The sequence below is a fragment of the Camelus dromedarius genome, chromosome 15, assembly GCF_036321535.1.
Source record: "Camelus dromedarius isolate mCamDro1 chromosome 15, mCamDro1.pat, whole genome shotgun sequence".
NCBI lineage: Eukaryota > Metazoa > Chordata > Mammalia > Artiodactyla > Camelidae > Camelus > Camelus dromedarius.
In genome coordinates, this window is record NC_087450.1 from 14,473,605 (window position 1) to 14,486,521 (window position 12,917).

Here is a 12,917-nt window from a genome sequence, read left to right on the forward strand (position 1 = left end):
CTAATAAGTTAACGTGGCCAATGTCGGCTTCAACTAGGGGAACAGGAGGGACCTGCCATTCTTTGTTTAAAAGGCCTATGAGGCTGCAAAGTTGGGCCGGCTGGGGAGGGGCATGGACCGGAGTAAGGAAGGGCGCTATCTGTCCGCAAAGCAGTGCAGGACTGAGATGCTGAGGGCGGTGACGAACTCGGGACCACAAACCAGTGGTGTGGTGTGGTTGGAAGAGCCCCTCTTGCCCAGCCAGGGGCCCAGCACGTGGGCAAACAATGACACGCCCATTTTATCAGCTTGGACGAACTGGGGGAAGGAAGTGGTATTGTGGGAGGGGTAGTGTTACAATCCTGACACAGAGACCAGAGAAAGGGAGTCAAGCTGCAGAAAGGCAAACTTGTAGTCTTCTGTCTACCTGGGGTTTTGCTACAAGGAAATCCAATCCGATGGTCCTAGAACTGTGTCGTTAAGCCCACCCTGGACTGCTCTGTCAGCCAGCTTCTACTCCCTGACGATCACGAGACGCTCAGCAGGGCACAGTCAGACCAGGAAGCGACAAAGGCAGCTGATTTCATCAGTGATATGAAACCCACGCCTCACGTTGAGTGTTCACACATAAAACAGCCAGTCCCTGCTGGGGGAAGGGAAGAGTTTGTGCGAGCACATAACTGCACTTTAAATCAATTCCACACGTTGGCAAAGAGGACATGTGACTTTCATACACGTTGCAATTCCATTTTCCCCGCATGATTTTCATCACAACCTTGTATTACTCATCCCATTTTACAGATAAGAAAACTGAGGCATGGACTGGAGAAGTAACTTACATAAGGATCAGGTCAGCAATCTATCTTCTGCCCATGTTACAAACCTTAATAGTTGAAAATATACACTATAATCCTTAAAATGAAGTATAAAATTCAAAATAAAACAAAGAATTAATTTCTGATTGTTAATTCTGATGGTGAATAGAGGAAATGAATTTTAGCCAGTTTCCTAAAGGCCACACTTTACATATTACTCAAAACAAAAGTTTTGTTTAGGAAATTTAAGTAATGGTTACAAAGTAAAACTTGTACACATTTTGAAACACATTTAAGTATCCAGTACAAAGTAAAACTTGTACACATTTGAAGATATAACTTTTTCCGAAGTAAATATAGAGTTCGTAGTAGTTAAAGTTGTCACAGAGAAGTTCCATGTGACATTTGGGGCAGGAAAAAAGAATGAAGACTTTAATCCACAAGAAGACTTTGCATGTACCAGAAATTAACACAATATTGTAAATCGACTATACTTCAAGTGAAAAAAAAACCAGACTTTGGAGCCTCAGGATGTCTTAAGCATTTCTGCACTCAAGTCTGTGAGCACAGCTGGCTTTCTCTAAAATCTTGTTTCAGGTTTGAAAGATAATGTTGGTGAGGTAGAGGAGTCTAGCGGGATCGTCTCTAAATAATCCAAAACGTCTGGTGGGGCACCGAGGTAAGTGTATCAGAAAATAGCCCAGGTGTTGTAGAGCCACAGAGATTTCACCTATTTTGCTAAAGGACATTTGAATCTGGGAGGTGGGACAATGCTGAGAGCAGACTGTGGTCCTCATGCACCAAGAACTTGCCCTTTTTACATGATTCCAATAACGAGGTGATTATGGCCCCTACTGGGAGGAATTCAATCTCTGTCCATAGCAAAGCTTCCAAAGCAGTGTAAGAGCTGTTTTTATTTAAACAAACAAACCAACAAAAACAGTTTGAAATGTGTCCGTGTCTTCAAACTGTTCTGGCTCAGCTTCATTTCTCTGCCCCATCAAATCTGGACCCCCAGTTTACTGTGGAAGCTCATCAGAGTGGCCAAGGGACAGCATTTCTGTCTGATTCCTGCAGTTTTAATGATGGGAACTTTCCTGTCTAGGTGGGTGATTTCTAGAAACGGGTCCTGATCAGTCAGCTGATAGCACACAGGAAGTCACTTGGGCTTTTCACCAAAGTCATCACTTTGATCTTTGAATAACATTTCAAGGTGCCTTCTCACAGTAAGCATGGACTTAAGATCAGCGGACCTAACAGGTCAGCCCTGGACTGTCTGACCTCACTGGGGCTGAGTCAGTGAGCCAGGGGCCAAGGGGTGCTCCGTAGGCCCGGACTGATGGCAGCTGGACACCAATCCCTGCCCTGTGTCACTGTGATTTCTGAAGCTCAGGCTTCTCATCTACAAGCACCAGGTGATAATATCCACCATGAGCTATTCTTGTGAGGATTAGGTTTCATGTGGGTACAGCGCTGGGACACAATGCTAACTTTCCTTAAAACAATATCCAACAAGGATGTGGAAGGCAGAATATTGCCCTCCCTGCAAAGAGGTCCACGTCTTAATCTGCAGAACTTGAGAATGTGGAAAAGGACTTTGCAGATGTGATTAAGTTAAGGATCTTGAGATGGGAGCACCATCCTGGACTATTCCAGGCGGGCTCAGTGTAATCACACCAGTCCTGATAAGAAGGAAGCAGAGGGAAATGATGTAAGTGAGGAATCAGAGGTCAGAATAAGACAAGAAAGGGGCCTTGAGCCAAGGAGAGAAGATGACCTCCAGAAGCTGGAAAAGGTAAGGGGTCAGATCCTCCCGTCAGAGCCCCCAGAGGAAACAGCCTTGCTGACACCTTGACTTTCGCCCAGTGAGACCAGTTTTGGAGTTCTGATCTCCAGTACTATCGGAGAATACATCCAGGTTGTTTCAAGCCACTGTGTTTGTGGTAATTTGTTACAGTCATGTTACCAAATTCAAGTTTGTGTGCCCAATGTACCATGAGGCCAAGAAGCCAAAATGTCAGAGTTTGGAACAGAGGAAGATTTATTGCAGGGCCCAGCAAGGAGGACGGGGTGGCTCATGCCCAAGAAAACCCTGAACCCCCTGAAGGGTTTCAGCAAAGCTTATTTAAAGGCCAAGTGAGGGGGGGTCACAAGGCATGTGATCAGCTCGTGCACAATCCTCTGATTGGTTGATGTTGAGGGAACAGGGTGGTCAAAACTATCAGTCCATAAGCATCAGAAGGTCTGGGGCCACGTGCTCATGATCATCTAGTAGTTAATTTCTTCCCTTTGCTGGTGACTTTTAGCATCTGAACAACTCAGGAGATAATATAATGAGATACTATTACCTGGGTACTTCAGAGAGGAGCTACAGCAGAGGATGGCGGTGGGGGATCTGTCCTGGGAAGGCCCCACAGGGTCCTGCTCCATTACAGTAGCAGGTCAAAACTCATACAAAAGTTATAAAACTGACTTTCTTGGGTGGTTCATGAGCTGGCTCTGGAGACAATTCTCAACAAAATAATTCTCCCATTTTTTCAGAACAAGATTATCACATATTCATGACGTACCTATTCCAGGGTGTAGAGTGGGAAGAACGAGGCCCTAGAAAGCAGACCCAGGAGTGGTGATTCTCAGTCTCTTCTGTGGTTTTGAATTATTAGGGTTCTTGTTAAAATGAACATTCTGATTCAGGAGGTCTGTGCTGAGGCCTGAGACAGTGCATCCCTAACTTGTTCCAGATGGTTCAATGGTGGGCCCCAGATCACTCTTTGAGTAGCCAGGCTCTAGAGGACCAACTCAAAGGGAACACACTTTTTTCTTAATTGAAGTATAGTGAATTTACAATACCGTGTTAGTTTCAAGTATACAACGATTCAGTTATATATATTTTTCAGGTTATTTTCTAATAGTTTATTACAAGATATTGAATATAGTTTCCTGTGCTGTACAGTAAATCCTTATTGCTTATCTTTTTGATATATAGTAGTTTATATGTGTTAATCCCATACTCCTAATTTATCCCTCCCCACTCCTTTTCCCCTTTGGTAACTATAAATTTGTTTTCTATGTCTGAGTCTGTTTCTGTTTTGTGTATAGATTCATTTGTATTATTTTTTTAGATTCCACATACAAGTGATATACAATATTTGTCTTTCTCTGACTTACTTCACTAAGTATAATATTCTGTAGGTCCATTCATGTTTCTGTAGATGGCAAGATTCCATTCTTTTTTATGGCCGAGTAATATTCCATTGTGTGTATATGAATATATACACACCTTCTTAAGCAATTATCTATTGCTTCCATGTCTTAGATATTTTAAATAGTGCTGCTATGACCATTTGAGTGCACGTATCTTTTCAAATTAGAGTTTTTGTCTTTTCTGGATATATATCAAGGAGTAGGATTGCTGGATCATATGGTAAGTCTATTATTAGTTTTTTAAGGAACCTCCATACTTTTTTCCACAATGGCTGCACCAATATAAATTCCCAATGACGGTGTAGGAAGGCGGAGGGAACACATCTGATTGTCACACAAGAGACTCCTTTAATGGGCCTGCTTTTAACCATCTTCCCAACTCTGTCCAGTCCCTATAAAAATCCTTGGTAGGCTTCCAAGGTCCACCGAGAACCCAGGACTGGTAGCACATCATTCACTTTTACTCCCACCAAGTGAGCTGTACATAATAACTCAGTTGGATCTGTTCCCAAGTGAATGCATCCCACGGTAATAAAATCTGTCCTTATTATTCTAATTATAGGATGAAGCTGATTACCTAAACCATGCAATATGAATGCAAAGGAAAAAAAAGAGCTTTTTCTCTGAAAATTAAGTTAATGGCTTTGGGAAGAGAGAATAAATGTATATCGCTATAAAATATGTCAAATAACGTGGGGGTAAGAATAAGGGGGAATCATAAAAATCTCTGCACTCAGAATGCTTTAAACCATGCCTTTAAAATTTCACTCCCATTGTAAGAAAACCAAAACTTTCCTGCCAGGGCATTGCAGGTAAGATTAGACCAGAAAAGCTATGGGGATATGCACCTGATTTTTCAGTGGAAACTTAAAAGGACAGTGATGCTGTCACTCTCAATGGCGGTGATGGCATACTTACTGACATTTCAGACCTTTGGCCTTTCTTGCACAAAACTTCAGTATTACCTGCCACCCCTGTCAAGCATCAGCACCACAAGCCTGTCAGAAGCTGTGATTAATCTCTGTCTTTTGCGGGGGATGAATCTGCAGCTCAAAAAGAAAGGGGTGAATTGACTCAGTTCTAAAGGCAGGAAAAGCCTCTCCACCCTGGGCCAGCCTCAGCGACCCAGGGTCGTTCTGCTGAACAACAGAATGTCACGTTCTGACATTTAAAGAGAGGAAAACAGCCACATGTATTATTCAACCAGGATCAAAGAGTAAATTGAAATATCAGCTGGGGCAAAACCACACCAGGTTGAAGGAAGTCTGGGTTGGAAAATTATTCTGTAACGTAGGATATAGATGCCTATCTGAGATGGTCCTTGACCCTAGTGTGGTTTCTCATCAATGCAAGAGCTACCTCAAGATGACATCATGTGGTTGAGAGTTTGAATAAAACTATATATACATTTTCGATCTTTTTGTGCTCGATGGTTGAAACTGCAGTTTCATATGATTATGAAGTTACTTCTGGGCAGGAAGGATGTTGGCCTAAGCTCCAGGAAAGGCTAGATGCAAATAAGGCTTCCAGAAGCAAATAAGCCCAGGACCCCTGCCAGCCTTCTCTCCAGCCTCACTGACTCACCACAGTATTCCTGTCCATCGTAAAGGATGTACATCTGGGGAGAAGCCACAGGACATAAGAGTTAAGCACAATTTCCATGTATGGAGATGTCCCACAAGGTTCCGTGGGTGTTCCAGAGGAGACCTCGCTGAACAGCTCTGCTCCTCTTCTATGTATTTCATCTTTCCTTTTGCTTTTTTTAATTTTTTTGTTTATTTTTATTTTTTATTGAAGTATAGTCGATTTACAATGTGTTAGTTTCTGGTATACAGCATAGTGATTCAGATAGAAAGATAGATAGATAGATAGATAGACAGACAGACAGATAGATAGATAGATTCCTTTTCATGTTCTTTTTCATTACAGCCTATTACTAAGTATGGAATATAGTTCCCTGTGCTATACAGTAGGACCTAGTTGTTTATCTATTTTATATACAGTAGTTAGTATCTGCAAATCCCGAACTCCCAATTTATCCCTCCCCACCCCCTTCCCCACCAGGAACCGTAACTTTGCTTTCTCTGTCTGTGAGTCTGTTTGATAAAGAAATTGTGCTATGTATATATGTGTGTGTATGTATATATGTGTGTGTGTGTTATATATATATATATACACACACACATTGTACATATGTACAATGAAATGTTTTTCATCCATAAAAAAGAATGGAATACATCCATGTGCAGCAACTTGGATGGACCTGGAGATTGTCATACTATGTGAAGTCATACTAAGTGAAGGAAGCTGGAAAGAGAAAGAAAAATATCATATGCTATCACTTATATGTGGATATCTAAAAAAAAAAAAAAAAAGGACACAAGGGAACTCCTTCTTTTGAAATGGGTTACAAGGGACAATGGGAACAAAGACTCAATAAGAGCAAACCAACAAACAAACTGGGCCTTCTGATTCAAGTTGGCAAACTACGTATATGCCTTTCTCTCTCTGCCTTCCCCAAATCCCATGTAAATGACACTAAAGAAAGACAAGGAAGAATGGAGCTCATAGAAGATTAGCGGATGAAGGATTTTCATGACTCTCTGGCAGCCAGTCAATGGGTAGAATGACACGGAGGGATACACACTGGCAGAAGGGACGTCAGCTCAGCACATGCCCAAGAGAAGGCTGCAGCAGGACTCAGGGATGGCAGGGGCCCTGGACTCAGGGATGCAGGTGTGAAAATGACTGAACAAATGCCTACGGTATCAACAGTGGGGTAGGTTCACTGTCTCATCCCCTCTCCTCAACCATGCACACAACAAGAAGTCCATGGGAGGATGATTCCAGGGTGGTTAATTTCAGGGCTCTGGGATACCCCTGGGCACCAGATCCTTTCCACCTCTCAGTCCCACCCTGCTCACTGTGTCACTTCATCCCACCCCCACAAGATGCCGCAGCAGCTCCATCCTCTCACCTAGACGTGACAACATCTGGGGGAAGCAGCAAGAATGGCCCTCATTCTTCTTTGCATCTCTTTTAAGAGCAAGAACTCTTTTCCCAGAAATGCCCCCAACAAACCTCCCGTCACATCTCATTAGCCAGAACAGAGTCACGTGTCCACTCTAAACCAATCAATGGCAAGAGAAATGGGATTTCTGGGGCGGATTTAGAGCAGCATTTCTCAAAGCTGAGTAATGCGTCAGAATTGCCCAGAGAATTTGTTAAAACACCCATCACTGGGCACCACCCCATAGGTTCTGATTCAGTAGGTTTCCAGGCGGGGCCAGAGAAGCTGCTTTTCGGCAGGACTCCCAGGAGGTGCTGATGGTGATCACTGGGTTTGAGGAGGCAACCAACAGTGAAAGGGCCCATCCTCTTTCGGCATTTTAAGTAGCTCTAACCTGACTTCCTGCCCACACGTTTCACATTAAAGCCTTCCAGGGCCCAGGGCCCACCCTCGTGCTCAGAGCTTAGTCATCTCTCTCGTTCAGGGAAGTTATGATTGTAACCATCAGAAGAACTAAAAGCAGAAATGGTCAAAAGTGGCTGCCTCTGGGGAGCAGGTGGGAGAGCAGGGGGCGGAAGGAAGTAATGAGAAATTTTATTATGATAACGTGCCCATCTGAACGGATTGGATTTTTCTTTTCATCTCTGTTATTGCTTTGATACAAATGCTTTTGTAGCGCAGTTTTCTTACTAAAGAACACTTTCAGCTTCCTTCCTTTTTCCAACCAGCTGTTTTTATGTGTCAAGATCAAGATGGTGAATGGAGCTGAACGTAGGTGGGAGTAGCTCTTTTTTCAGGGATACCAGTAATTGAGTTAAAATCATCATAATGAAGTTGACAAAATACTAACCTATGGCTGGCACCAAAATTCATCTTAGGAAGAACACTTGTCCCCTTTGGAAAAATAATTTGAAAAGAACCCAGGGAAAAAGTTCACCTCCACTCTGCCTCGGCCACCAACTCCACCACAGCCCACCATGAAGGCCAGAGCCAAGGTTCAAGAGAAAAGGACAGAAGTGTTGTGCAAATAAAAGGAGAAGTCACTGCGTCTCTTAGGAGAGTGAGGAGAGGAGAAAGAGAGAGAGATGGGTGCCCTTGAGAGGGAAGAGCTGCATTTTGAGCTGTAACCTCTTACCTGAACATCCTTTATTTCCCCAGGACCCTCTTCTGTTAAGGAGTCTCATACCTGCTTGCTTGAGTGAGTTTTTGTGGTGGAAATGAAGTGGCTTTGTTTCACATTTGACAAGGGTTCACCCAGACAACCCAGGAGGAAGCAGAAAACCAAAGAGGCAGAGGAGAATCAGAGAACAATGTGAGATTGCTCTGCCTTAGAGAAATGTAGCAGGAATCTTGTTTCACTTCCCCCAGGCCCAGTTATTAGAGAGTGGAAGGTAATCTCACCTCCATCTCAAGGGGCAGGGCAGCCCCCAGATGACATCCCTTAGTTATATAAGAATTAGAAAAAGCCACCAAGTTCATATCAGGGGGCAAATATTTCAACCCTGTGAAATCACAAGATGACTGAGGGCTTTGAACTCTTGAGAACAAACTCACTCACCTGCTGCAGAAGCATCTTCCTGAAAGAGGCAGGGACAGGGCGGTGGTGTTTCGGTCCAGAAGTATCCAGAGCCACCTGGGCTGGGAGCAAAGGACCAAAAACCGAACATGTCCTTCAAATGGAACAGCTCTTAGAGCTCCTAGGCTGGTGTTCATCTAGGCAGACACCAGAAAAGCCAAGTCTGACTTATCACACGGCCTCTCTAAGTAAATAAGTAAGTAACAGTCCTAGAGCTAGTTTTAGCCTGTTTTACTCTATAGTCATTATTTCATTCACCATCTAAAGAATAGGGACTCTGATTCAAATAATACTTACGTTCCATTTGGTTCTGGTCATCTTTCCCCACTAATATCCAGGAAATAATCTGAGGTTCTGCCACTAGTACAAAATTACTGTCATTATTCCATCCACTCAAGGACTTAATGGGCTCTATCCATCAATACATGTCTTTTAGAATTCAAGTTTGAATTTTTTTTTTCTCTTAAGCATTTTCATTTCTCTTCGTAATTGCAAGACTAGGTTGAATTAATGTTGTTTTCTCTCTTTCTATGGCTGATTGTCCTTTTCATTTATAAATTAGCTATTTGGCTCATTTGCAGATCTAGCATAAAATCAACGTCAGGCTATCTGTCCTGAGTAATTAGCTGTTCTTTAAATGGATCAAATGGAAGGGCTTGTCATCGGACTCTTCAATGTGGCATCTCTCAAAAAGAATAAATAACACTATTACTTTAAGGAAAGTCATTCTTTAACCCTATATTAGAAAAAAATCTGGAGAGAAATGTATTGACCATTTTGTTTTGTAATCCAATTTGAGTCTGCTCTCTTTGTCTCCACCCAGAAGAGGACCATAATGAAGCATAAACTTCCGCATCGGCACACAGTGTTGTATTTGTCCTCCCATCACTCAAAGGACCACATAGTAGGCTCAGAAAAGCAAAGTGGTACTGAAACAACACACACACTCACTTGCCAAATTCTGGGATGTTAGGATCTTGCTTTAATCTGTCCAAATTATAACCTAGTAGAGAATAGTTTATATTTCTACACCCTTAGCCACGGGAATATTTGGCAAGAGGAAAACTTGTTTCTCAGCTCCCTCCACTGGCCTTTCAGAAGACCATTTGTCCCCAGACTACCAGGTCTTATGTTTTGGTCTTAGTTGTTTCCTACCAAGGAAAATAACTCAAAATCTGTCCAAATAACCATGAGTTAGTCAAAGTACACACAAGACAAGAGAGTAAAACACATCCATAATTTGCTCTATCTAGGAAAATATCCTCACATAATATAAAAAAGGACCAGTCAGAACTGAAGAGTAACATAACTGAGATGAAAAATACAGCAGAAGGAACTAACAGCAGACTGGGTGGTAAAAAGAAGGCAAAACTGAGCTGGAAGGTAGAATAAAGGAAATTAACCAATCAAAATAGCAAACAGAAAAACAAATTAAAAGGGATCTGTGGGACAACATCAAGCATACCAGCATTTGTATTATAAGGTTCCGAGAAGAAGAAGAGAGGGGAAAAAAAGGTTAAAGATATATTTGATGCAATTATGGCTGCAAATCTCCTGAACCAGAAGAAGGAAACAGATATACAAGTATAGGAAGCACAGAAGATCCCAAACAAGATGAACCCAAACAGACTCACATCAAGACATAACTTAATTTAAATAGCAATATTAAAAGATAGAGAATTCTAAAGACAACAAGAGAAGAACAAAGAGTTATACACACTGACACCCCCATAAGGCTGTCAGCTGATTTTTCTGCAGAAAATTTTCAGGCCAGAAGGGAGTGGCATGATATATTTAAAGTGCTAAAAGTGGAAAACTTACAACCTAGGATATCTACCCAGCAAGATTATTATTTAGAATTGAAGGAGAGATAAGGAATTTCTCAGACAAGCAAAAACTAGAAGAGTTCATCAGTATTAAAGTGACCCTGTAAGAAATGTTAAAGGGTCTTCTCTAAGTAGAAAAGAAAAGTCTATAGTGAAAAGTAAGTATCTCATAGGAAAGGAAAAATCCCACTAGTAAATGCAAATATATAGTAAAGGCTGAAGATTAACCACTTAAATAAGCTAGTACAAATAGTAAAAGACAAAAACTTGTAAAATCAACTATAATGATAATAATCAGTAAAGGGATAAACATGAAGATGTAAAATATGACACCAAAACCACAAAATGTCATCGAGAGGAGTATAAGGCAGATTTTTCGGAATGTGTTTGAATTTTAATGACTATCGGTTTGAAATAGGATGTATAGTTAGAGGTCAACATATATAAATCCCATGGTAGCCACCAATCAAAAACTTACAACAGATGCACAAAAACTAGAGAGAAAGGTACACAAGCATACCACTAACGAAAATCATCAAACCCCAAGGGACGACACTAACAGGAAAGAACTATAAAAACAATCATAAATCAAGTAACAAAAGGGCAATCGGTACACACCTACCAGTAATCTCTTTAAATGTCAATGGACTAAGTGCTCCAATCAAAGCACAGAGGGTAGCTGATTGGAGAAAGAAACAAGATCCATCTCTATGCTGCTTACAAGAGACTCCCTTCACCGCTAAAGACACACACAAACCGGAAGTGAGGAGATAGAAAAGTTATTTCACGCAAATGGAAGCGACAAGAAAGCAGGAGTTGCAATACTCATATCAGACAAAATAGACTTTAAAACAAAGTCTGTGACAAAAGACAAAGAAGGGCATTATATAATGATAAAGGGATCAATACAAGAAAAGGTTATAACACTCATTAACATATGTGACCTTAACAGAGGAGCACCTAAACATATAAAGTAAATATTAACATACATAAAGGGAGAAATTGACAATAATACAATAATAGTAGGGGACTCTGATACCCCACTTACATCAATAAACAAATCCCTCAGGCAGCAAATCAATAAGGAAACTAGCTTTAAATGACACATTAGACAAGTTGGACTTACTAGATACCTAGAAGACGTTCCATCCAAAAAGAGCAGAACGTACATTCGTTTCAAGTGCACATGGAATGTTCTCCAGGATAGATCACATACCAGGCCACAAAACAAGTTTCAACAAATTTAAGTGGATAGAAATGATCCCAAGCATTTTTTCCAATCACAACAGTATGAAACTAGAAATCAATTATGGGAAGAAAAAAATGGGAAAAACACAAGCACGTGGAAACTATACAACATGTTACTAAAAAAACCAGTGGGTCAATGAAGAAATCAAAGTGGAAATCAGAAAATACATCAAGACAAATGAAAGTAAAAATATAACTTTCAAAACCTATGGAATGGAGGGGAGGAGCCAGGATGGTGGAGCAAAGAGACTCACAGCTCGCCCTCTCCCACAAATACACCAAGAATTTCATCTACAAACCCAGAAAATTGCACAGAACACCTACTGGACTCTGGCCAAGTGTCTCTCATTTTGAAATACAGGAGTCTCGCAAAATTTGGTAAACAACAAGTTTCTACTGTACAGCACAGGGAACTATATTCAATATCTTGTAGTCATTTATGGTTAAAAAGAATATGGAAACAAATATATGTATGTACCTATATGACTGAAGTATTGTGCTGTACACCAGAAATTGACACAACATTGTAAACTGATTATGCTTCAATAAAAATATATTAAAAAAAAAGTTGGGATGAAGCAAAAGCCGTTCTAAGACAGAAATTTATAGAGATACAGGACTACCTCAAGAAACAAGACAAATCTCAGATAAACAACCTAAAGGAATTAGAAAAAGCAAAACAAAGCTCAAAGTCGGCAGAGGGAAAGTATAAAAATCAGAGAGGAAATAAAATATAGACCACCCCCCACCAACACACACACACACACACACAGAAAAACAATAGAAAAGATCAATGAAACCAAGAGCTGATATTTGAAAAGACAGATTAAATTGATACGTGTTTAGGCAGGCCCATGAAGAAGAAAAAAAGAGAGAGAGGACCCAAATAAACAAAATAAGATGTAAAAGAGGAGAAATAAGAACTGATATCACAGAGATACAAATAACCATAAGAGGACACTATGAAGAGATATATGCCAACAAACTGAACACCACCAAAGGAAAGAATACATTTCTAGAAACATACAATCTTCCAAGACTGAATTAGGAAGAAATACACAATCTGAACAGACCAGACACTAATTAATAAAGTTGAATTTGTAATCAAAAAAACTCCCAGCAAACAAAAGTCCAGGACCAGATGGCTTCACAGGTAAAACTATTTAAAAAAAAAATGTAAAAAAAGAGTTAATATCTATCCTTCTCAAACTCTTTCAAACAACTGAAGAGGACAGAACACTCCCAGCCTTATTCTATGA

General features: G+C 40.8%; 1 long non-coding RNA gene across 1 annotated transcript; it reads right to left on the reverse strand.

Annotated features, from left to right (window-relative positions):
* Positions 1–389: 389 nt before the first annotated feature.
* On the reverse strand, positions 390–5,617 carry LOC135322970 (uncharacterized). Its single transcript, XR_010384025.1, has 3 exons — positions 5,583–5,617; positions 4,964–5,041; positions 390–625 (listed from the first exon to the last, which is right to left on the reverse strand). It is a non-coding gene; the product is annotated as an uncharacterized LOC135322970 (long non-coding RNA).
* Between the last annotated feature and the right edge of the window lie 7,300 nt (positions 5,618–12,917).